Consider the following 25,566-nt stretch of genomic DNA (forward strand, 5'->3'; position numbering starts at 1 on the left):
CTTTCTGGCCTGTTTTTTTGGCCTTTTGTGGCTGCTGTCTGTGGAGTTGGTGAGTGCAGAAACGTTCTCCTGGGACAGGGCAAAGCCTGGTGCTGACTGAGGTTCCTGGACAGCCAGATAGATCCTGCTGCCTATCAACCCCATTACCCAAACCCCAGTAAACTCAGGGTTTTCAGCTTCCCGCAGCTCTCCCCAGACAGGAGACTCGCACACAGATGTTTGCCAGCTGTGTTAAAGCACCACAGCTCCTGGGTTTAACTGCAAGGCTGTGGAAGTGTCTGCTGCTGGTGCCTGCTGGGCTTTCGCCTTCTGTTTTCTGCGTAAGTGCTGGGAAAGGAGCTGGGATGAGCTGAGGATGGAGGGTGTTTGTGTGGGGAGGGCTGGCTGAGGCCTCACGGCTCTGATTGTGCTGTTAATGGCGAGGGAAAGAAAACATTGGGACTTTTTCATTGAAACAAACACGGGAGAATTTATCTCTGTCACCAACTGCCTTAAACCGTGTCTGGGGGAGGAGGAAGAGGAGGAGGAGGAGGGGGAGGAGGAGGCAGGGCAGCTCCCAATGGCAGTGCTGGCATGTCCAGCTGCTGGCTGGGAGCGTGGCAGGGGCTGTGCCACAGCTTCAGAGGATGTTCTGCACTGCAGCCCTGGCTGCTGGAGTTGAACAGCTCTGAGCGATTCATGAACCGCCGCTGGCTGCGTGTCTGTGCCGGGTATAAACTCTCCCCAGGGGCAGCAGAGTGTGTTTGAATGCCTTGTTTTGATAGGGCGTCGCTGCCGGGTTTTAGCATGCACAGAGCCACAGCCTGTGCTGGGATCTGTCTTTGTGCGAGGATCAAGAGAGATGAACCACGCTCTTTTGTGAGCTGCAGGAAAATAGGCCTGCCTGGTTTTGTGCCTCTGTGTGTGCTCTGTGTGTATGGGAAGGGATTGCTGTTATTTTTATTTACTATCCCTGGTTAAGCACCAGTCAAAGATCTGGTTCTTTTTTTTGCATGCCTAGTCCTAATTACAGCACGGGCACGTTTGTTGTCTGCGAGAGGCTAAGCTCTAAAGCAATTTTCATCTGTGCCTTTGTTTTCATCACCCTGCAATGTGAGAGATCTGAGCAGCTGTCTCGGGTGTTTTGCTCAAAGTGAGGAGCAAGCCCTAGTGAGGAGGGCAGCTGGAAAGAGAGATTAATTAACCTGGCCTTGGTTGGCCTTGTAAACAGGGGGAGAAATCTCTCTCAGACTGCTTGTTGCTTATTTAGCTTGTAAAAAGCTGCCTAATCTCACATTCAGTCTTAATCCAATCCTCCTTCCCACAAAGCTAATTGCCAGGAATGTGCCTGCACATCTCTGGTGTCCTTCTCTTGCTGGCTGGCTTTGCCAGCTGTGGGCCAAGGTGACGGAGAAGTCCCCGTGTCCTTTCCTTGGCCACAGAACAGACAGCAAAACTCCGCTCATCAAGGCCATTTATCTTGATAACCTCGGGAAGATACTTGTGCAGAACTGGGGAGAGGAACATGGAGCAGAGGTGCTGGTGGAGAATGTCCCTGCTCCGCTCCCGCTGGATTTACAGCGTGATGTAATTAAATGAAGGCTGGGTAGTCAGAGCCATTGATTTTCATCAGAGGCAACCTTGCTGTGTTATCAGAAGTGAGTAATCCCTCCTCTGGAGAGCAGACATTGATAGATCAATAGGAGAGAACATGCTGTACCTCCTGGCAGCTCCATCAACCTTGGAGCCAGAGCTATCAAGGGCACCAGCATTCCTGTTCTCCTGCTCCCAAAGCCTCATCACTTCCTTCCCCGCAGTTCCTGCATCTTCTCCATCCTTGATCCCAGGTTCTCATCAGCTCCAGCCTGAGATTCCTCATCTCCCTAGAAGTTCTGGTGTTTCCTTCCTACCCCCATGGGACAATCTGCCATTAAAATATTCTCCTTCTCAGTTTGATGGAGTCATCACTGTGTTGGATCTCATTTCCAAGGGCCTGGCACAGGAGAGTTCCTTCGAGCCTTGGACTCATTCCTTCTGGTTCCTTGTTCAGACTTGGGCAGGCTTTAGAAAGCAGGTGCTTGGCTTTTTGGACAAGACCCATGGAAAAAAGGAGGGAGGACCTCAGCGGTGACCTGAACCCAAAGGTTTTACCCACAAAAATACTCTGGCAAAGGTAGAAAACACAGATTTTGTGCATGGTTTGAGCATATTCTGGCATCTTCCTGGAAAACAGGGATCTGGATGCGAGGCTGAGAGTGAAGGCTTGTAAGACAGTGACCTGAGATGGTTATTGATTTTGATTTTTAGTAAACAAACCTAAAGAGCAGGTTTTTATCTAAAGATGGGAGTCAGCAGAAGTTTTAATGCCATTAAGCGCTGGATACACAACTTGGCTGCGGCAACGCTCAGCCACGTCTCCCAGAGGAATGCACTTGGGACAGGAGGGAAAGGCGGTGGGGTGAGAAGAATTAAGGACTATCAAGGCTGTTACAACCCCCTCCGAGCTCTGCTGTTGAGACTTGTGATAACAGAGTTGTTTTTGAAGATTTCACGCAAAGCTGCTCCTGGCTGGGGAGTGAGAAGATGCTACGCTGGCTGCAAATTGTCTTGATGGAAAATAGTGGTACTTTGGCCATTAGCTGCATGAACAACCGCTTTGTTCTGCTCTCTAATCGCTTTGCCTATACATAATTTGGTGCCTAACACACCACTGCAAATACTGTGATTATTCTTAACAGTCATATAGAGTACATATAATTCGAGGGTGAATGTGGGAGCTGTCAGAAGGAAATGTCTGGGCTGTGAGCAGCTGAAGGTCATGTCACTGCAGCGGTAACTCTTCCTCGTGCTGGGTGTTGGGAATGAGAGCAAATTCTCTGTGCCAGGAGGTCTTGATCCATGGGGGGAAAACAGGGAGGAAAAGGGAGAGCACGTGTGGCAGGAGCTGTGGGATGTGAGTGTCTGCTTCCATCTGTGTCTGCTTTGGAGAAAGTTTTGTCCTAGGAAATGTCAGCTGTGGCTTTCTGGCAGGATGTGTTTGATCAGGCCGTAAGGACAGCTCTGTCCCCTGCATGGGTGGCATTTCCCTGGCACAGCCCTGTCCCACCGTGCCTGCACAGTGTGGGATTGTGCCATGAGCACGGGCAGCTGGAGCTTCCCTCTGCCACGGGAGCAGAGGAGAAGCTGTTTAAGCCTTGCCTGGAATTAAAGCTTGACAAAGAATCAGCTTTGCCTCATCATCACGCAATCAATTAGGCTGAAAAAGACCTCTGAGACCACTGAGTAAACCTTGAGTTTATAGGAGACTCTGTTCCCTCTCTGTGTGACAACGGGGCCTGCAGTGCCTATCCCACAATCCAGACTTTCCAGCCAATATTCCTCCCTCTGTTCGTGGAGCAGATGAATAAAACGCTGCCATGCAGGGGCTAGAGTCCTGGGAAGCATCAAAACCCCGATGACATCTTCCCTCCTCAGTCACAGGAGACAATCAAAGCCAGTGCCACGCTCAGGTTGCAGTCTGATGCTGTCCCCCTGCAGAGGCTACAAAAGAACCTGGAGTTGTTCCCTGGCTAAGTGACATTTTTTGCCTTGCTTTGAAGATCTCCTGCAGGGACTGAGCAGCTGGTGGGACTCGCTGGGATCTCCCACAGAGCTCTTCCCCCTTAGCTCCTGCCTCTGGGAAACCTGGCAGGGACCAAACATCGCCAGGAAGCTGCAAATACCTTGGGATGAAAATCCAGCCTTTTGCCTTGGCTCAGCCATAGCTGGAAAATGAAACGTTGGGGAGGTACCTAATCCTGTGGCTCCTGGAGAGCTGGAGGGGTGTGTGGGAGGCGGGTGGGAGAGGGGACTCCCACTGGGATTGAGTCCTTGGTGTTTCTGCAGCAGGTGCTGAAGGTTCAGTACAGCAACCAAAAAGTTCCTGTGGGTTCTCTGTCCAGCCCAGAGCTTCAGCCTGAGCCCTCAAAACACCACCCGTGGTGTTATGGAGCTGTGACAAGGGAAAAATACCCCCACACCCCCATGCACCTCCTCTCTCCTCCTCTCTCCTCTCCTCCTCTCTCCTCTCCTCTCCTCCTCTCTCCTCTCCTCCTCTCTCCTCTCCTCTCCTCTCTCCTCTCCTCCTCTCTCCTCTCCTCCTCTCTCCTCTCCTCTCCTCTCTCCTCTCCTCTCCTCTCCTCTCCTCTCCTCTCCTCTCCTCTCCTCTCCTCTCCTCTCCTCTCCTCTCCTCTCCTCTCCTCTCCTCTCCTCTCCTCTCCTCTCCTCTCCTCTCCTCTCCTCTCCTCTCCTCTCCTCTCCTCTCCTCTCCTCTCCTCTCCTCTCCTCTCCTCTCCTCTCCTCTCCTCTCCTCTCCTCTCCTCTCCTCTCCTCTCCTCTCCTCTCCTCTCCTCTCCTCTCCTCTCCTCTCCTCTCCTCCTCTCTTCTCCTCTCCTCTCCATTCCTGCTGTCCCTTGTCCCCAGTTGTGTTTTGCAGGCAAAGCCCCTCTTGTGCTGGGGTTTTGCATCCCTGGGGGCCCCTCTGGCCCCCCTGGCAGTGCAGGGTGGGATTCTGGATCAAACAGTGCTCCTTCAACATCAGGTGTGCCTGGTGAAGGTGAGATCTGGGAAGGGTGGATGTGGAGAGTGAGTAATTGGAGGCCAAGAGGCAAAAAAGTGTCTGTCAGAACAGGATTGATTTGAAGCTTTTCACTGGAACACTTGCAAAAAAAGAGAAAAATCAATGCTTATTCCCTGGACTTGAGAGTGTGTTTACTGTATTCAGCAGCCAGCATTAAAAGTGAATTCCAGCAATTGCAATTACAGCTTTCTCCTTCGTTGCCATCCCCCCTCTCCCCCCCAATCCCTCTTTCCCCTCCTCGCTGCTTGGCTTTCGTTGTGTTTTGGAGCCTAAGGCAAAGCTAATGCAGTCAAACTGAGAGTGGTTTTATAAATTGTAAAGCCCACCTTCCCCCTTCCTTCCCTTTCCCTGGGGATTTGCTTTTCCCGAGCGCTGTCACAGCCGATTCAGCTCGGAGCGCTGGAAGTGCCCGGCCGGGCGGATGGTGGGGCTGGAGCCCAGCTCGGGGTGAGGGACGGGCTCATCCCTGTGCTCCCAGTGCTCCATGAGGGACCTTTCCATCCCAGAGCCTGGAATGTGGAGTGTTGGGGCTGGGGGAGCCCTGCGGGGAGGAAGTGCCGGGAATGGGATGGGAATGGGATGGGATGGGATGGGATGGGATGGGAATGGGATGGGATGGGATGGGATGGGAATGGGATAGGGATGGGATGGGAGGGGATGGGATGGGAGGGGATGGGCGGGAGGACAAGGATGGGGATGGGAGGATGGGAACGGGGATGGGATGGGGATGGGGATGGGGATGGGGATGGGATGGGGATGGGGATGGGGATGGGATGGGAGGGGATGGGATGGGGATGGGGATGGGATGGGGATGGGATGGGAGGGGATGGGAGGGGGATGGGGATGGGATGGGGATGGGATGGGAGGGGATGGGATGGGATGGGGATGGGGATGGGATGGGATGGGATGGGGATGGGGATGGGGATGGGGATGGGAGGGGATGGGAGGGGGATGGGGATGGGATGGGGATGGGATGGGAGGGGATGGGATGGGATGGGGATGGGGATGGGATGGGATGGGATGGGGATGGGGATGGGGATGGGGATGGGGATGGGGATGGGGATGGGATGGGGATGGGAATGGGGATGGGATGGGGATGGGGATGGGGATGGGGATGGGGATGGGGATGGGATGGGATGGGGATGGGGATGGGGATGGGGAGGGGATGGGAGGGGATGGGATGGGGATGGGATGGGGATGGGATGGGAGGGGATGGGGATGGGATGGGGATGGGGATGGGATGGGATGGGGATGGGATGGGATGGGAGGGGATGGGATGGGGATGGGGATGGGATGGGGATGGGATGGGAGGGGATGGGGATGGGATGGGGATGGGGATGGGATGGGGATGGGGATGGGATGGGATGGGATGCGAGGGGATGGGATGGGGATGGGGATGGGATGGGGATGGGATGGGAGGGGATGGGCAGGAGGACAAGGATGGGGATGGGAGGCTGGGAATGGGGATGGGAGTGGGATGGGGGTGGGATGGGGATGGGGAGGAAGGAGCCCGTGCAGGGAGGACTCATCCGAGCCGGTACCGCACCTCTCCCGCCTCCACCGGCGCTTCCCCCGCCAGGGCACACCCAGCCCTCGCTGGGAGCTACGCAGGGCGCCCAGTGCTCCCCCACAGACCCTTCTGACTGGTCCCAGTAGAGGGCACTGATGTCTGTGCTCTGAGCACGTTCATTAACCTTTAATTAACGCACCGAGTCCCGCACCGGTGAGCGTGGAGGGGGTGAATGGGGTGGGGAAAGCATCGAGTGCGGGGTCGCTGCCGGGGTCCTCAGGACAGGCTCCAGACGGGACTTGGGGCATTGTCCCAGACCAGAAAAATGAAATTGGTTGGGTTTTGGTTTCTATTTTGCTGCAGCCGCCGAGGAGGGAACCGGAGTCCCCCTGCCCGGTTCGGGCACGGAGCCATCGCAGCTCTGGGGTGGGGGGCTCGCGTTGGGTCGGGTGTGAAGTCAAAGAGCTCAGCTTGAGCTGGGGGGGCAAAAAGCCCCCGCTGGGCCTTGGAAAGCGAGTGGGTTTGATCTGGAAATCGCTGGTGGGGAAAATAAAATATGGGAAATCAAGAAATCATTGTTCCTGCTCTGCTTTCCCGACTGTAATTTTTTTTGGTTTAGGGGAATTTTTTAATTTTTTTTTTTTTAATGTGAGGCTGTGTGGAATAAAACAAGGGACTGCTGCCTGTGTGCTGCCTGTGCTTTCCATCTCTGCATCGATCTAATCTGCCTTTCAGAAGTGCTTCCAAAAGTGCATGAACCTGCTGCTTCTGGGTGTAACAGAAGCTCCTGATTTTTGTTGTTGCTGTTGTAGTTTTGGTCTAGTAGTTTGGTTTTTTTTTTTTTTTTTTAATTAATGCTCTTGCCAGTCTAATCCAAAGGCTGGAGCTGCTTCCCACCGAGCCCATGGATTGCCACGCACAGGGATTCCCGGGGATGCAGCCAAGACCCGGCTCAGCCCTTCAGGCAAAGCTGCCGGGAGGGGTGGGAAGTCCCGTGGGAAGGGAAGAATCTGCGGGCAAAGAAGGGGACGGAGTCGGGAAAGGCCGGTGTGCTGCTGTGGGAGCGTGCTCTGGAAGCGAGATGAGATCTGCAGCTCCCAGGCTATTGCCAGGCAGGACTTTGGGAGCGCAGGGGAGGCTCCGGCGGCCGGGAGCAGCCGGATTGCCCGAGGCAGCCTTGGACAGGCAGCGCTTGGAGCGCTCAGCCCCTTCCTTGCGTTTGCTCTGGGTCCCGAGTGCTTTGCGTGCCCTTAATTCCTAACCCAGAGCTTGAGGGAAATGATTTTCCTCTTGATTTTGAGGGACGCTGAGCCGGGCCCTGGGAAATGGACTCTGTGGCGGCCTGTCGTGAATGAATTCCGTGCCCTGCTTTCCTTGGAGAGGCTGTGGAGATGGAGAAATCCTGCTGAGCTTTCGGAGAGAGGCCGTTGTGCCTATTTGCATGTGTGCAGCATCGATCAGACCGGGCTGGGGCTGCAGCCCCTCCTGCTCGGTTAAATTGCCAGTCCTGAGCAGAGGAACACACCTTGTGTTGCTCTTGGTGGCTTCAGGCAGGTCCCCAGGCTGCTGGTGGCAGCGGCACCTGCTCCAGAGCATTCCAAGAGCAGCTCCAGCTCCAGAGCTTTCCTGGGAAGTTGCTGGAGATGGTGCTGAGTCAAACGCTGCCTTTCCCAGGCACTGAGTGCAGCAGTGTTTGTTTTCCTGAGTCCCCGACTGAAGTTGCCATATACAGCGAATAAATATTGACTTAAGCATGGTTGCTGAGGGAAGGCCCTGGTGAAGCTGAGGAATTCTTTTCTCCAGCTGTTTGCAAAAGCAGGGGATGGATATAGAGGAGGGGGGAGCTGCTGCAGGAGCCCCTTTTCAGTGCCCCCATGGCCCTTGTGGCTCTCTCAGGCTGTGACAGAACAGGGCTGCAGGAAAAAAAATCAGTCCAGTGGTCAAATCCCATTCCAGCTTGGAAAAAACATCTTCATTTGTCTTGAGAGGAAAAAACAGATTTGGGTTTGGATTGCTCAGCCAGGAGCTAAACTCCCTGAGCATGGAGTAGGGGACTGCCCACCTGCCACGGATCCTTCCCTTCCCAGGGATGCTCCTGCTCCCTCCTGGAGAAGTTCTTTGGTGCCAGACAGCACACAGAGCCAATCCCTGGAGTCTGAGCATACAGAAACTGATGTTTGCTGGCTCTGGAATGGATCAGGGAGGGATTTAGGGACTCACAGAACCCCCTGCACGTCCGGCAGCCTCTTTGCTGACACCGCCTTTCTCTGCAGGTCGTGCTACTCCACCTCTGCGACCCAAGATAAATCCCTTCCTCCTGTAATTACAGAAACTCGTTTGCCTGTGATTAAGCAGTTTGGTGGAAGGTGTTGGAAAGGTGGGAGCTGAGCTCTGCCACCTTGTGCTTTAATTAGGATAAAAGGGCTTCTCTCTCTCGCAGCTCCCCTGGCCCTTCCGGAGGCCTGATGGAGACAAGTTACTGTTGGCTTGACCTGTTGTTGCTGACTTAAATGAGTTCGTTCAGCTCAGTGCAAGCTGCGGGGTGTAAATGTGCTGTAATTATTGGTGTTTGGACTGGCAGGATCACTCCGTGCCCGCTGGGCAGCAGCTCCCTGCAGGTCACCTCTCCAGGAACGGAGGAAGGGCACAAACCTGCGGATTTAGGGGAAGAAAGGAAGGCCTGGGGCTTTGGGGCACTGGTGAACGGGGTGTGAGGGAATGAACGTTCAACTCTTCCCATCAATTGCTCAGACGAATTGCCCAGTTGGAATTTGAGGGTGTCTGATCCCTGTGGGATCAACGGGAGCTGGAGTCCTGCTGAGCTCCAGGAGCACAGCCGGATTTTCTGAATGCCAGGGATGGGGACTGTCCTGCCTACTCTCCTGGGGTGGATAGGGGCTGTGAGGACGGCCTGGAGGTGGTGGGCAGGGCTGGGAACCAAAGATCAGCCCCAGTTTGGCAAAACCGGAGTGTGGAAAGAACCCCGAGAAGGACTCTGTGGGTGGAGCAAACCCAGCTCCTTCTCCAGGAGACTTCCCTGGGGAGTGGGAGCAGTCTCACGAGCGAGGGGAAAGCACCGATCTGCCGGTGTCAACAAACTAATCGGAGTTTGTGTGGTTGCACAGAGCTCGTTCCCTTTAATGTCCCCCACTCCCCGGCGGGAGCCCGGCGACGTTAATTGCTTGCGAAGGCTCTCTGAAGTGTTCTGCTGGGAGGATGTGTTTGCGTGATCTGCGAGCGGTACTTGTGAAAAGTGGCGATCCGTGTCGCCACGAGCCGCCTGATTCATCCCCGATCGATGGGAGCCTGGCGAGCCGGGCGCGGGGGAAGGGGACAGGGGCACTGCGGGATGAGGTGGGGAAGTTGTTAGGGACCGGTGCTCGGGAGAGTCAGGAGGAAGCGAGGAGTTGTCGTGACTGCTCGGGGTCGCCTGGATTTCGTTTCTCTCCCAGGTGTAAGGACACAGCCTGGGCACCCCTCTGGGACGGAGAGTGGGTGATTTAAACTGAAGGAAGCTGCTGGGATGAGCAGAAGGATGTTCTGCAGAGCAGCACCTCAGAGGATGAGCTGCATCTGCCTGGGAGGTGCTTCTTCGTCTCGTAGTTCACATCTGGCCAATGTGGGCAGCTTTCCCTGGTGTTCATCCTCCTGCAAAACCATTTGACTTTCCTAGCTAATAAAATCCGTGTTTTATGAGAGGGAAGCAGTTGTTTCCCCTCCTCCCCGAGGCTGGAGCAGAGCCTTGGAGGGCTGTACTGGCTGCGCTCTGCTGACGTGCGGGGGATGCTCCGTGCCACACTCGGTGCTTCCTCTGCAGAACTCATCTGCAGAGGGCTGGAGTTTGGACTGGTGCAGGGCTGGGAGGTGCTGGGCACTGCCCTGACACGCCCGATCCCAGCCTTTTGTGGGAAGCTCCAGACTCGGCAGAGGTCTCTAAGGAGAGGAGAGATGGGATCAGCCCTGGGCAGAACGGCAGGACAAAGTCCCAGCCAGTGCAGGGACCCTCGGGAGGGATTTTAACCTCTCTTGCTCTTCCATTTCCCTTACCCTGCGTGCTGACCGTGAGGGCAGGGTTTATCCAGCGTTTGAAAAGCTCTTGGGATTGCGGTCTCAGCCCCTGGGGACAAGGTGACTCTAAACCCAGTCCCCTCTGGCTCTGTCAGCGTGGGCTCTGTGCCTGTGCCAGCCAGGGCTGGTGGCTGCCGTTTGCCGGTCCCACTGGCCCTGCTGAGCCGGCTGTCGGTGCCAGGAGAAGCGTTGGCTCCTCGGGAGCCTCTGGCAGAGCAGCTGGAGCGACTTTCTCTGCATGGCAGGGGACCTGACAGGTGGCTGCTCAGAGCCTGTGGGATCAGCCCTCGGCTCTCGGCTCCCAGCGGGAGTGCGGGGCTGGAGCAGCCAGGCTTGCAAATGCACGAGGGCTTAGAGCAAATCTGACTTGGAACTGCCAGGGCGAGGATGCCCACGGTGGCTCTGGCAAAGCCACCCAAAGCTGGACTGCTCCTGAGCACCAATTAGTCAGCAGCAGAGCCACTTTCATCCCCTGACATGCTTTTAGCAATCCGTGGTTCACTTCCAATTCATCTGAAGGCAGGAGTGTGTTCTCTATCCTGGCGTGCCCTCTGAATCGGGCTGGGCTGCCGTGCACTGCTGCTTCCCTGGGATTGGGAATTCTGGCTGCTCCTGGCTGCCTGCGCAGGGCAGACCCGCAGTGAGACCGTTCCCCTCTGTGTGAGGCTGATGGCTCTCAGGGATGGGTAGGAAACCACCCTAGGGAAGGTTCTTGCCCCTTATTTTCCTCTTTCTTTGTGTTACCAATTCCACTGCAGGGATTCGACTTCCTCGGACTGGAGCCGTCCGTGCCAGGGAGGCTCTGAATTCTCAGGTGTGGAAGATGCTGCAGTCTGGAGGGACAAGGAGGGCAAACGCAGGAGGAGAGCGAAGCTAAGGGACAGCAGATCGGTGACGAAGCCAGGACGTGACCCTGAGCTGTGTCTCTGCTTCCAGCTGCCTGCTCTGGCCCAGCTGCCGGCGTGGGAGTCTCCTGCTCACGCCTTGGAGCTGAGGTGAAGCCGACCTGCTCTTCCCCCTCCTCCTCCCGCAATCCTGGCCTCATTCAGTCTCACCCAGAAGGAAAAGCTTTTGAGCGGTGCGTGTGGCAGTGCTGTGGTGGCACGTCCTGGCTGTCAGCGCTGGGGGGTGGCTGAGTCACCGGTGCCATCCCCTGCATCGCTCACAGCCTCATCCCTGACCTGCTCCCGGCAGGGACCTGGCACTGCCCGCTGCCCTGCGGTGCCCGGGGGATGAGGCCGATGTGTCCCCTGTGGAACCTTTGCATTCCTCACCAGCCCGTGGGCGTCCTCCTGTTCAGGGGGATGGGGTGGGATGGGATGGGATGGGATGGGATGGGATGGGATGGGATGGGATGGGATGGGATGGGAGTCCCCATGGCAGCGCTCTGCTATGCCCGGAGCCAGCTCCACTCGTGCCAGGGCAGAAGCGGCCGTGCCAGGGCGTGGGAGAGGATCCCATCTGTGCTCGGATCGTGGCCTTGGGCTGGCTCTGTCCCTCCTGTCCGTTCCAGGGGATGATAAAACGATGCCTTAAATAACTTCGTCTTTGGCACCTGTCCCTTTTCCTGGCTCTAAAGCGATGGCACGGGGAGAAGGGGCGGTTGTTTGTGAAAACAAAGAGCGCCCGGAATGGGCAATCACCAGAGGAACAAGGGGCCGCTGAAACGCCCATAAATCTCCAATCTGTGTTTAAATGGAGCAGGGTTTGGTTTTTAATGCCCCTCTTTGTTCCTTCAGTGAGGATTATGTCCTAATAGATGGGCAGCTCCAACTGGACCATCAGTCACCAGGCACTGAGGAAGGGCACGGCTTTGTTCAATACCTCGAAGCTGAAGCCTGGATCCCAGTAGCTCTGTAATTTCTCTTTTCCTCCTTCCCCTCGGTGGGTGTAGGAGGAAATCCCTGGCAGGAAAAAAGCCCTCGGGGAGGCTGTACCTGGAAATTCCCGGTAGGAAAAGCCCCAGGTGAAGCTGCACCTGGACCAGGAGGGTCCCTTCCCACCCGGAGCGTTGCTCTCTGCCACGCTGAGCTGCACTGGTGGAAGAGATTCAGAGCACCTGGAAATCTCATCCTCCGGCCTCTTAAGCATGAATCAGTTGCAGGAGGCTTGGAGCAGCTTTGGCAAGAGATTATTTGATTCCTGGCTTTCCTTTCTTTCTCTCTGACTGTTTTATTCTCCTGTAAGCATTCATCTGGAAATTCCCCCTGGCCAAGGCTGGATGGATGGCCCTGGGACAGCCACTTGCATTCTGCTGCTCTGGGTGCTTTTGAAGGCAGTAAAGTTGGGTCCTTGAAGTGCTGTCAGTAATCATTTTTATAGTGGTCAGATTGCTCATTAGCACATTTGTTTTCAGATGTTTAAACTGGAAAGAAATCCATAGTCCTTGCATTTTTAACTTGATAACCACTCAATAGAACAAATAGAGTTGGAAATTAGAGCAGGGCCGGGCTGGAACTGAGCCCTGAGCACTCACCTTTTACTCCAAAGCTCGTGGAGGCGGGATTCCCCCACAGCTTGGGGAATCACACCCATTCCAGCCCGCAGAGAGCTGATAACAGCTCCGGGTTACTGAGGTGATTAACCTGGAGGTGGATCAGGATTTGGAGGTTGCCCTAAACCAGGTGCGTTGAAAGCTTCTGCTCTAAGCTCGGGAGGAAACCAAGGGCTGGATCAAAACTTTCATTTTTAGGTCACATCCCAAAAGAACCAGTCTAAGAGCTCCTAAATGGTGGTTCCCAGAGCTGGGAGGTAATCGGCTGGAAAAAAATCCGAGGATGCCGTGCAGGAGGGCCTTTTCCAAAAAGGTCCTGGTGCGTTTGTGGGATTGTCCCGAGGGTGCTCTGGCCCGGAGCCGGGCACAGCTGAGCCCCGCGAGGAGTCAGCGTTCCCCGCACTCCCCTTCAGTGCTGGCAACAAACCAGGAAAGGGCTGCGGGACCGTGCTGGGATCATTTTATTTTTTGTAAAGCATTTCGGGATTCAGTTGGAGGCGAGGTGCTGCGCAGATGCGAGCTCGTTAGAAGATCATTATCATTATTTACCTGCTGTGCCTGTCTGTCTCTAAGTTGCGTTAGCTGCCAGCCTATTTATCTACGTTCCCCTCTCACCCTCAGAGTGCCAAACACCAGCTCGCCCAGTTTGCCGGCCCCTCGCTCCCCACCCTTCCCCGTTTCCCACTGGTCGCCCTGGGCTGTGTGTTATGGGAGCCTGAGGGAAAAATGGTTTTTTCTTTTTGAAGCTTTGCAATGCAGGGAGTGTGCCCAGGCAGAGCGTGTCCCCCTCACAGCCTGGGGGGGCCTCGGTGCTGCTGTGTCACGGCGCTGTCGTGGTGCTCAGAGGAGATAATTAGGATGAGGGAGCTAAAAATTTTGTCTGGCACTTTTTATAGCCTCTAACCCTGTTAGTCAGGTCATTTGGAGTCCGGGGAGGGTGGTTTCTTGCCAGAATAGATTGCGAATGGATTGAGTTCCATTACACTGTTAATTAAAAGGACTAGGAGGGGGGAAAAAAAGGAGAGGAGGAGGAGGAGAAGTGATGGACTTGGGTGAAACTTGGGAAGGAAAATGAAAACCTCCTGGGGATTTTCCACTGGTGCTGCCACGGGCATTGCCTTGGTGCTTCACCCACTCCGTGTTTTTTGCTCTTTTTTGTCATTTTCAGCTCCCTGAGGACCCCGAGGGCTCCGTACCCCAGAGTCGCACCCAGGGCTCAGGCAGAGCAGCCGGGGGAGCAGACCCCAGCCCCGGTTTGGGAGCCTGGTCCCGCTGCCAGCGCTGGAGGGGGAGCGGGCGGTGCTTCCAGGCAGCCGCCCCCACGTCCCCGCCCATCCGGGCAGCGCTGTTGGATTTCCCCGAGCAGCCTGAGAGCCCCCAGTGCCCAGAGCGCCCGTTCTGCGCCAGGGTCCCGCTGTCTGTGGTGTGCCAGACGTGGCCGAGATGTCCGAGGAGCCGGGCAGGCTCTTATCAGCCGCTCGCACTGTCTCGGAACCCTTCTGCTGAGCGCCTTTTGTCCCCTAATAAACTGATAAACCCCCGTAATCCGCTGGTGGCTGATGGCAGGGCAGCCCGCGCTCCTGTGCCAGCACAGATAAGGCAGCTCCGTGCCAGCAGGGATCCGCCAGCAGCCGGGAAAGGCGGGATGGGGCTGATCCAGCCGTCCCTGGCTTGCGCTGGGAGAGGGGATGGGATTGGTGACAGAGCGGTGAGGGTGGACTTGTCCAGCCTCTGTCTTCACCTGGTGTGGGGTTTTGGCAGTGGTCAGGCAGGCTCCTGTCCTGGGGCTGTCCCACGGAACACAGGCACACCTCGCCCTCCCAAAGCCCCTTCCCAGCCCAGAGTGATCCCAGGGGTGTCCAGGCCACCCAAGGCACCACCGAGCCTTTTGCAGCCACGAGTGCACACATCGGAGCCGTTCAATTTGCCAAGCGATGAGCAGGGAGGAGGGAAAAGAGGTTTAATTCCGTGTTTTTACCGTCTTGTCAGCGCTCTCTTCGGGGGATGGCTGCTCTCTGACCTGGCGTAGCCACAGCCCTTGTTTAGCAGAGTCTGGGCTTGTTCTCCCGGTTTCTTACAGTGGAAAACAGCTCATTAGCACGAAGGAGCTCTGCCGCCCTGGAGACTCTCCTCTTGCTTTTTTTTTGCACAGCACAAGGATGGAGTCTCTTTCTCCTGGCACTGAGCAGCATTTTGGGCTCACCTCCGTGTCCTCCTCCTCCTCTTCCCCCCTGTTCTGGGGTTAGCGTTGGCTTCTCCCTCCCTTTGATGCGGGGTTTGCAGCTGGGGGCAGCAAATCAAAAGTAGGATCAATTTTCCCGCTGCCTCCTCTTCTTAATTATGTGCATTTATGAATCTGTTTGCTGGTGCCGGAGCGAGCGGGCTCAGCCCACAGCCCGCTGTGTGGGGATGGGAAATGAAGCACCAAGACGGTGCTGACAGCGGCTGGCGAGGGCCTGATCAATCAGGATGTAATAGAAAAATGGCTCTGGCTCCTGAAGGGAAGGGAAGCAAAGGATTTGATTAAAAAGTAAGGCAGTGACTGCTTGCAGGGGACGTGGCGGAGGTGGATGAATCACCAGAGAGTTACAGGGAGAGGTTTGGGTCCCGGAGAAAAGTGAGGGACTCTGTCACCCCCCTGGGATGACCTCTCTCATCACTGGATCTGTCCTGGCTCTCGCTGCCCTTTTTCTGATGGGAATCTTGGGTCCCTGGAGGCAAAGCTGTGGTGAGGAATTGCCCAGGGAGCTGGGAGTGGGACTGCCCTGCAGTGGAGCGATGCTGCCCAGGATGGACCCTGGGAGCAGGACACGGATCTTCAACTTGGAAGCATCAAACCCAAGGCCTGAATCCACTTGAAGAAGAGACAAATTGTGCCCAGATGGCAAATCCTGGTGTATGAGTTGATTGTGTGTCCCTGCTCCTGCCTGTGAGCTCCTGAGCTGTGCCAGGCTCCTTCCTGGAGCTGGGTGCAGGTGCTGGTACTGGCGCTGCTGGCATTTGGTGTGGGCAAACAGGCACTAAATAATCGGCAGCTCATCGATCCAAGGTCACCCCTGCCAAGGCGTGATCGATAGGAACGGACAGCTGAGTGGTTCTGTAATGAAGTGCCTTCACCTTAGTGGATTTGGGAGAGAGCGAGGGTATGGGAGATTAAATCCTCCTGCCATCGACAGCTCATCAAGCAAAAGATATATTAGTGAAGAAAAATTATGCTTGCCGAGCCCTGAGGGGAGGAATTGAGCTGCTGGGAACTGTTTGTGCTCTTTGGGGGAACATCAGCCAGAGGAGCAGCTCCGCTGCCTCCCAGCACCCCGCTCCCAGCACCAGCTCCCACCCCGCTGGTGGGAACTTCCCAAGCAGCCTTCGAGGGCTTTGAAGGGATTAGGGAATCAGAGAGGGAATTTGCCACAGCTGCTGCTGCAGCCCAGCATGAGGCTGGTGAGGATCTGGCTGTGCCGTGCTAAAACCCACTGATGTCCTTCCAGCCCGACAGGCTGTGACAGCAGGAGAGGGCACCGTGCTGTGCCCACCGTGCCTGGGCTGCCCTGGAGGCCCCAGGGGAGAGAGAGAGGCTGGGAAGCACCGGTTCCCCAGCAGGTTCCAGGATGCCACAAGCAGAGGGGAGGGCTTGGCAGTCTCTGGAGGGTCCGGTGGGATCAGGCTGGAATGAAAGGAGCAGGGTTAGATGCTGCATTTCCAGCCCTCACCTGCTCCCCCCTTCCCTGGCTGGCAGCAGGAAGGCGAGAAAGTGAGTAACGCTCAAACCCCGCGAGGGCCTGCGGCAGCAGCAGCCCCTGGCGTCTCCCCCACCTGTTTTCCCAGACAAACTTTCTGCCATGATCCACACGCCGCTTTATTGAGCTCTATTTCCTGCAGTCTAACTACAGCGAGGAACTGGCAGCAGCCGGCGGCGCGGAGCGGCCGCTCTCGGCCGCGGGGTCCCTGGGGTTTTATTGCCCTGCCAAGCCCCTACATCACGGTGACAAGGACATAATTACATATCGGACCGGGGAGGATGAAGCGCCCGGCACCTCCTAAACGTGTCAACATGATTTGAGAGGTTTGGGCTCGGCTGGACTTGGCAGGCATTGGATTGTGGACTCCAATCACACGGGCATCCGGGGGATCAATAGCCTCACACCTCCGGGCACCGGTTGCAAGGTGAGGGATGGGGGCGCCGGGTGTCGGGGACATCGATTAAGTTGATGTATGGCTTGGGTTTGGGGTTAGTCACTCTCTCTTCCTGCTGGGAAGAGGAAATCTCGTGGACAGACCACGCTTTGGCAGCTACATCCCACGGCAGCCCTTGGCAGCAGCTCTCCTGCAGCAGGACAGGACCGTTGCCCCTTTCCCCTCCTTCAGCTTTCACCTCCTGACACTCAGGTGGGCAAAGAGCTGAACCCTAACTCATCCCCCTCTGTCCCCTGTGTCCTTCTCTATCCCCATGTCCCTCTCTGTCCCCCATGTCCTTCTCCACCCTCGCCACATCCACAGGAACAGGGTCTCCCCTCCACACACCACGTGCTGGAGGATGCTCAGCTCAGCCCCTCTCTGTCCCCACTCGTTTAATGTGACCAATTAATTTCCCAATGCTCCAGCCCCAGGACTCTCCTGGAACGTCCCACACTGGCCCTGGCTCAGCCGGTGCCCCGGCCTGTGGCACCTGTCGGGGGCTCCCCTGCCAGTCCCAATTATCTGGTGCCACTTAAGAGGAAAACACCTGCAAACAAATTGAATGTTTCTAAGCACAAATTGGTTTTTCAACTGCTCGAGATTTAAAGTGGCACTACAGCAAAACAACATTATTTTAGGCCCGGTGTCCTTGGAATACAGATTTTATTTTCTCTCGGGTTGTCCTGGGGGAATGTGCTATGTGAGGAAGGAGAGGGAGCTGGGAAGAGGCACATCCTTTGTGGAATGCAGGAAGTTTTTACCTGGCTCCTGGTGCTGTACAAGGCAGGCAGGTCCTGGGAGGCTGGTTGCACTGGGATGTCTTGGATTCCATCTGGAACAGCCGGTGGGTCAGGATTAGGGTTAGGGTTAGGGTTAGATCTCACACCTGCGCTGCTGTCCTGAACCACTCCCAGCCTGGGAAGTGAGGACACCCAGCACCTGCGAAAGCAGAGCTCAGAGGTGCCTCTGCAGGTCCCTCCTGTCCAGGGGGAGGAGATGATCCCTGCTCCCGTGGGTTGGCTCAGACCTGGACCTGATGGATCCAAACTGACGGCTCCCACCTCACAGCTCCTGGCGAGGCCCCAAGCTGTGCTCAGCACCCTCCGGAGCTCCCCTCCCCTCTCTGCAGGCTGCATTTCCACTCCATCACCTCGCTCGGCGGGAGCAGAGCCACGCTGGGAACGCCAGGGTTGATCTTTTCTGACATTTAGCACCACTGCTGGCGGCAGCAGCGCCTGTTTAATTCACCTGTTGCTCTGCCCCTGTCAATCACTGTCAGTGTTGGAGAAGATCTGGCACTGGGGGATGGCGGGGAGGAGTGTGGGGGGCTGGGTGAGACCCCCTCAATTATTTTGGACTGGGGACATCTATGTGGAGCCAGTGCTGTCAGTCCCCTGTCCCAATGTGCCTCGGCCTGCTGAGTTCTGCAGCAAAGCTGGCATGTTTTATTGATTATCGATATTGATTTGCTGTCTCAGCTCCTCATCCCCCACCCAGCAACCCCCCATCTCTTCTGGGGAGCTGATGAGGTTCAAGCTGTGGAGCTTTGCAGGGTTTTGTGGCAGTTCCCATCCCACCAGCCCCTGGAACAACCTAAAATGCTCAGCAGCTGAGCAAATGAAGACAAAGCAGCCTGAGGTCTCACTTGTTGCCCTTTGCAAGAAGAAATTACATTAATACACCTGCGAGCCTGGGTGTAATAACAAAGCCAAAATTCCACCAATTTGGGTGCAGGAGGGGCTGAGCTCACTGCTCCTGCCACAAGCCAGGGCTGTAATTGATCTGCCAGCATGGAAAAGGAAATGCAGCCGCTCTGTGTGAGTGATTTTTGTGGGGATGGTTTGCACAGCGCTGCTGCTGCTGCAGCTCTGAGCAGGGCTGTGCAGCAGAGGAGACACTCAGCCCTGAGTTTGCACCCCAAACCCCCCTCCTGGGGTCTTTGCAGGTCACTGGCTGAGAACTGAGCCATTCCCTGGGATCCAGCCCCGCGGGAGCTGCTCTGGCAGCAGGTGGGAGCAGTGCTGGACCAGCTGTTGGGGCTGTGGGACCAGCCCCGAGCTTGGCGTGTGGCTTTTGGGGCAGGAGCAGGTGTTTTATGCACTTGCAGATGTTCTGAGTAAACCTCTGATGCTCACAGCTGGGCTCGGAACCTCCAGGGCTGCTCTCAGTTGTTTGCACCTCAGATGTGAGGCTGGCTTGGGAAGGAGCTCACCAGGGTTTCTGCCGGGGTTTGGGGCCTCAGGTTTTGAGCCTCTGCAAGTGGTGGGTTCTCCTTCACCCCCCAGTCTCAAGAGACGAACTCACCCCTCTTTCCAAAGGAAATCTGAGCCCTTGCCCATGGTTTCCCAGGTTTTCTGGGCTGTGGCACAGGGCGTGGGATGCTCTCATCCCTCCACCCAACCTGTACAGGAAGGCCCTGGGTCACGCCTGTCCTGCACCCTCCAGCGGGGCTGGTTTACGGGCTCTCAGCGTGGAGGGGCACTACTCCCTCCAAAAAGGAAGGAGAGGATTTGCAGGAGCAAGGAAATGCTCTCCAGCCTGGGAAGGGGGAGGCCGTGGGCTCCAGCGGGCAAAGGGGCGGCCGGAGCAAGTGCTCCCAGTTGATTCCCTAAACCCTGGAACACGAGGATTTATACGGGAACGGCTGCCAGAGCAGGAGGCAGCAGGGTGAATGGAGCTGCTCTAATGGATATTAAGTGATTTGCAGGCCTGCTGCTTGCAAACACAGCTGTAAATAGCAGAGGGGAGGGGGCAGCAGATGAAGGAGGCTCAGGCTCTTTAACGGCAGCGTGTGAAAAATGGGGAGAGGTTCCTGGGCAGGGCTGGAGCAGCCGGAGAAACAAAAGCTGCAGCATCTATTTTCATATCTTTTATGTCTTCCTTGCACTTCATCTTGTTTAGGTCCGCAATTAAATTTTAAGACGCATAAGAGTGTTCGCTTACACACTTGGATTCTCTGCAGATTGAATTATTTAATAGAGTGTGGAGCGGCTCCATGATCTCGGAGCTGTGGCACCGAGCGCAGCCAAGCAGAAAATTAATAAACACTGGCTGCCGCCGCCGCGCCGCCCCCGCCTGCCGCCCCCTCCCCACCCTGCTCCAGCCTTTCCGCCGGGATTTCCTCCTTCCCTTCTCTTCTTCCTCCTTTGGTGCGGCCGTTTCTCCTGCAGCTCCACACCGCCAGCCCCTCGGGCACAGGGTGAGCAGGGATGTCTCTGGGTCGGATCCCATCCCTGTGGGAGCTCCATCCCCATCAGCCCGCTCTGGGAAGCCCCTGTGCCTTCCTGCAATGGCATCCCTTGCCCTGGAATAAATCGTGTTTCAAACGCCATCAGCTTCGTCTCTTCCCCCTCTCCCTTGCTCCCCCACCAACAAAGTTGTCCTTCTCTCCCTTTCCTTTCTTTCCTGGTAACCTTCCCAGGCAACAAATTGCAGGGGGCAATTATGCCGTGTGCTAAAGAGAACATTAAGGCAGCCACAATTTCAGTGGAGGATGGTGCTCGGCAAGCAGTGACACAAAAGCGGGCTGTGAAATTCATCAAATTGCCGGTTGGCTGGAGCACACATTTACAATGCACCCGGAGCCCCAGTGAATTATCTGAAATCAGTTTGTTATTTCTCCTCCTTTTATTTTCCCCTTTTTACAAGGAACCAAATAAAAAGGTTTGAAAATTGCTGTTGAAGAAAGGGTCTGGCCTCTCTTTCCTTGGAGGCTCTGGCGGTTTTCCTGCATCGATTCTGGGCTGGAATGTGCTGGCGTTTGTGGCTGGCGCTGGGAGTCTCCATCGCTCGTGGAATCACTGGATCCTCAACTGGATGGGGTTGGAAGGGACCTTAAAGCCCATTCTGCCATGGGCAGGGACATCCTCCAGGGTGTCCCCTAAGCCCCATCCAGCCTGGCCTGCTTCCCACAGAGCCTCCCCTCGCGCTGCTCCGTGACAGCTGTTGGACATTGTGGTGGCATTTAGTGGGGCCACCCCCCGTGGGTGACAGTAACAGAGGCCCCAGCAGGTCCCCACATCCTGGCCCCGTGTCCAACACCACCCTGTGACCCCAAGCCCTCTCCTCAGGGAGGGAGCTGCTGGAGAGCATCCTTCCCTTCCCAAAAGCCATGGGGGGAAGCTTCCTGCTGGATTGAACCGAGATTATTTCTTCTCCTTTCCAGACTATTTTTCTTTTTCCGAGTGCTGCCTTCCCCACTCCTCCCCGAGGCTTTCTGGCAAGCCTGAAGGCAGGGGGTCAGGCAGTGCTGCTTTCCCGGCCCCCACTGCCGGGTGGAAATAGCTCTTGTGGAATTGAAATTCTGGAGGGAGTATCGGACACAGCCGAGAAGCAGCTAAAACACCTCTCTAATTGCTAATCGATAACCTAAAGAAACGCTGCCCTGGCTGAAACCTGCTCCGGGGAAAAAGAACAAAAATCCTCATGATTTGTTTCGTGAGTCGAATGAGGGGTTTATTTGTCTGGTTTCTGCTTTGCTGCTCCTCCTTTCGTGTTCTTTGGAGTCCCCACACTGCGGGTTGGGGGTTTATGAAGCCGTCACCTGCCCCTCGCTCCCAAACCTCGCCGAGGAACTTTGGGCTCCGCAGCCAGACCGGCGCTAATGCCCTGTAATTGAATCATCCTCTGGATATTATTTGGCGGCTCCGAAACAGTTCTGTTCTCGAGTCATATTTTTATTAGCTTTGGGGTGGCTGCAGAGCAGGCTTTTTTCAGCACTAATACAATTTCCTTGCTTGCCACGCCGGCTGCAGCGCCGCTCTTTATTGATGTTGCCGGGATTTTGGGGCTGTCCTAAAAAGAATTCCCTGCAGATGTTCGGAGAGGTGAATTCCCACTCCCTAAGGGGGCTGTGGTCTCTCCAAGGAGGAGCAATTAAGGACGCGACCGAGGAGAATCTACAGCTCTGATCGCCCAACGCAGAGCTGGCAGCTCAGCAGGGTTCTCACCATTCCCGGGTGCTGGACGGGATCTCCTCCATCCTTTGGGAACGGGAAGGGAGGTTTATGGGACACCCCTCTCCCTGCAGGATCTCTGCAACCTCTCCCAAAATCCAGCTCCATTCCAAGGGGAGGGTAATCTGGGTTACTCCAGGGATTGCTCCTGGGGAAGAAGAAATCCTGGATCAGCGGCAGCGTTGGAGAGGAGGGAGGGAAGGATCCGGGGGGGAGCCGGGGTCGGGCTGAGCTGCCGGGGCTGCGGGAGGGATTTGTTGAATCCTGAAATTGCCTGAATTCCTTTCGATTATTGGCAGCGCTTCTCTACGGAACTAAATAAAGTAAAATAAATCAGGGAAGCAGAAGGCAATCCTGGAGCAGTTAGAGGGGATCAGTGGCGAATTGAATAATTCATTCAGGAGAGAAAAGGAGCTATTTGCCATGTCACTCTTATCTTGATTGTATTTACAGACAGGAACTTTTGACAAGGAAATTACCTGTAAATTCTTATTTTTATTTTTTTCCTCCTTCCTTCACTCTAGAAAATAATAGACAGGAAGATTTCATGCAGGATTTGGGGGGGTTTTTTTTGGTTGCCTTTTTTTTTTTTCTGGGGCGATTTGATGGATTTCTGTAAAAAACCAGAAGTGTTGTGACCTCCCCAGCAGCCCATGAAACGCTGCTGCTCGGATGGAAACAGAGTCAATGGCAGCTGGAAGTCAGGGAGGAGAGGAGGGAGAAACTGTTCCTTGGTGCTTCCGAAGAGGGATGGACGCTGGAGGCTGGAGCTGGGGTTGGAGCAGGAGGGTCTCATGTGGGACCTGGGGTGGTTGGAAGTCGCTGCTCAGAGTTTCCATCTCTTGGAAGTGGAGATTTTGGGATGGGGTTGGCAGAGAGGCTCCAGCAGGACAATCTGGGAATGCAGAGAAGTGCCCGGGGTGCCCCGGCTCCTGCAGAGCCCGCAGAGTCATTTGATTTTCAAAGACATCATCTGGAGCAGGAGTGAAACATGACTCCAAAAATATTAAACCTGAACAGTTCCTTCAGCAGAGAGAGTCCCACGGGCCTAAAAATGAATCCACAGCTCTCGTGGTCCGTGTTTGCTTTCCCTTCCTGAGAGATGGGGGCACTTTGGGGATCAAATTCCACTTTTCCACCCTACAGGGTGGCCCTGGAGGGAGCTCACAGAAACCCAGCCCGGGACAGGCTCTGCCACAGGGAAGCTCCAGTTCTGCCTCTGTTGCTGTGATTTGTTTTCCGGGCGGTGCCGGGGAGGCTCCAGCTGTTCCCGATCCTCCCCTTTGCATGGAGGGGAAGCTGTGACGGGAGCACGAAGCACTCGTGGGGAGCTCTTGTCTCTGGAGCTCAGCCTTGAGGATAATTGAGTTGTCGTAATGAAGTCTGGGCTTGGTTCTTCAAGGAGGAATTTGTTTTGGAAAGAGACTCTCGACTTAATTTAGATTTCATGCTCTTCCCCAGCACTTGCTGCCAGCACTGGAGGTTTGATGGGCCAATTGGGGAATTCCTGGAGGTCGAGCGGGATCGGGATGCGGCTCTCCAAGGAATTTAGGGATGGAATAACCAGCCCATGGTCCTGTGGCAGCAGTCACAGAGCTGCAAGAGGCTCTGAGCTCAGGCAGCTCCAGCCACAGATGGGGCAGAGCCCAGGTCTGACCCCCTGGGAGCTGCCACATCCATAGGGTGGTGACATTCTGGAGTCCCCAGGGAAACTGGGGACTGATGTTGGGTTTTCCCAGTGGAGCACGTTGTCCAGGCTGGGAAAAGAAGGGTTTTCCCTGTTCTGTTCCAGCTGAAATGGAGGAACCACAGGGATGGACCTTCCAGTGCCTCCTCAGCCAGGGAGGCACAAACCAGTCGGGGAATTCCTGGAGGTCAAGTGGGACCAGGATATGCCTCTCCAAGGAGTTTAGGGATGGAATAACCAGCCCGTGGTCCTGTGGCAGCACTGCAGAGTGTCTGAGCCCAGGCTTGACCCTGCAGAACACCAGGAGCTGCCACATCCATGGCGTGGTGACATCCTGGGGTCCCCAAGGAGTCGGGGGCTGGATGTTGGGTTTTCCCGGTGGAGCACGTTGTCCAGGCTGGGAAAAGAAGGGTTTTCCCTGTTCTGTTTCAGCTGAAATGGAGGAACCACAGGGATGAACTTCCCAGTGCTCCTCACTCAGGGAGACACAAACCATTTCCAAGCAGGATTTCTCCCTCTGCTGCTCCCTGGGAGATTCCCCTCCAGCGCTCTGGATGGATCCTGCACAGGCTCCATAACTCATCTCTGAGAACACATAAAAGCAGCAAGCAAACAACTTCCTTTCCCTTCCTTTGTGCATTTTGGTTTTAAATAATACGTTTCCAGGGATAAATGTTGGCAGCACTTGAAATAAGTTGTATTAATTAATGAACGAAGCACTTAATTTCGGTTTAATGGGATAATCCTTTGCCGCATGTTACATAAATAGTAATTGGATATTAAGAATGTATCGAACGGGATTTCACTACTGGGAGAGATGGAGTTTATGGCATCCCTGTTATTGCTCAGCTCCAGCCTGGTCTCAGCGTGGGAAACGTGGATTCAAAGGCTCTGGAATTTAATGCAGGAGCGGCTCCGAGGTGATTGTGGCACACGGGGTGAGAAATTCAGGCTTTTGTTTTGCCCCAGTCCATGGCCTGACCCAAAACCGGGCTGGGCAGGAGGAACTTCCTTGCACTGATCCAGGCATCCTCCCAAACGCTCCGAGATGAAAAAGAACCCCTGGTGAGGGGGATCACCAGGTCTGGGGCTTTGCCGTGTGGGGCTCGACAGCTCTGCTGGGTCTGGGGAGCATCGGGATGGGTCCCTGACATCTCTTTGCAGCTCAAGCTGGGGAAAAGCTGTCCCAGGGCACCCCCTGAGTCCCTCTGATCCCCTCCCAACCCCCTCCCCCCTCGAGAAATGCTGTCCTGCTCCCTTCCTCGCTCCTGGGGGGAATCTGCCACCTTCCTCTGGCTCTGGGATTTATTTATTGCCACATCATTGCACAGTGTGGGTGATAAACCCCTCCAATTGCTTGCAGCTCATCCTTGTTTGAGGAATAATTGGTGTGTTCCAAACAGGGAGCGATTCCTGGCGATTTAAGGACATTTCCCCTGCAAGTCCTGCTGCATAATCCAGCACTGCTTACACAAGAGTTTTGCTCTGTCTGGCCCTAAAACTTTCCCTCCTTTCCACGTCTCAGCACTGAGCAGTGAAGGTGCTGCAGGCCCTGCTCAGGCCACCAGCCCAGAGCTGTTTCAGCACCTCTGGAAATGATACTGGCTCCCTAAATCCTGCCCTGCTGGTGCAGCAGACCCCGAGATGCTCCCACTGCTCGCTCTCTGCAGCTCTGCCAGCTCCACCAAACCCCAAAACGCAGCTTCTCTGGGCTGAACCCAACCCTGGAACTGGAGTCGAGTTGATCACAGAGTTTCTCTGGCCCTTAATTGTTGTTATCCCTGGGTTTTTTTTCTGTTTTTATCCCAGAAAATCTGCCTCAAACCTCCCCCCTCCGTGTCCCTGCAGCCTGGCCGGGTGATGGATGCAGCTGAGGGCGGTGATTTAGCGATGGTTTCCCACCAGCTGCAGGGAGCTGGGGATGATGGGGACACGTTTCACTCGTGACTCAGCTCCTGCCACCTGGGAGCGGCTGTGACAGGTAGGGAGAGCTGCCGCAATTCATCTCCCGGCCTGGGAGGAGCTGGGGACTGACAGCAAATCCAGTTTGGAGCATCTCTGCTCTACCTGGGGACGCTG

General features: G+C 55.6%; 1 long non-coding RNA gene across 1 annotated transcript in view; it reads left to right on the top strand.

The window, feature by feature from the left end:
* The window catches only part of LOC116455346, a 35,573-nt gene extending 15,623 nt beyond the window's left edge, over positions 1–19,950 (top strand). Inside the window, exons 2-3 of the long non-coding RNA XR_004244369.1 lie at positions 10,934–11,170; positions 13,838–19,950. This is a non-coding gene — a long non-coding RNA (uncharacterized LOC116455346). The remainder of the gene's footprint in view (positions 1–10,933; positions 11,171–13,837) is intronic.
* The last annotated feature ends 5,616 nt before the right edge of the window (positions 19,951–25,566 follow it).

Source organism: Corvus moneduloides, chromosome 24 (genome assembly GCF_009650955.1).
Source record: "Corvus moneduloides isolate bCorMon1 chromosome 24, bCorMon1.pri, whole genome shotgun sequence".
Taxonomy (NCBI): domain Eukaryota; kingdom Metazoa; phylum Chordata; class Aves; order Passeriformes; family Corvidae; genus Corvus; species Corvus moneduloides.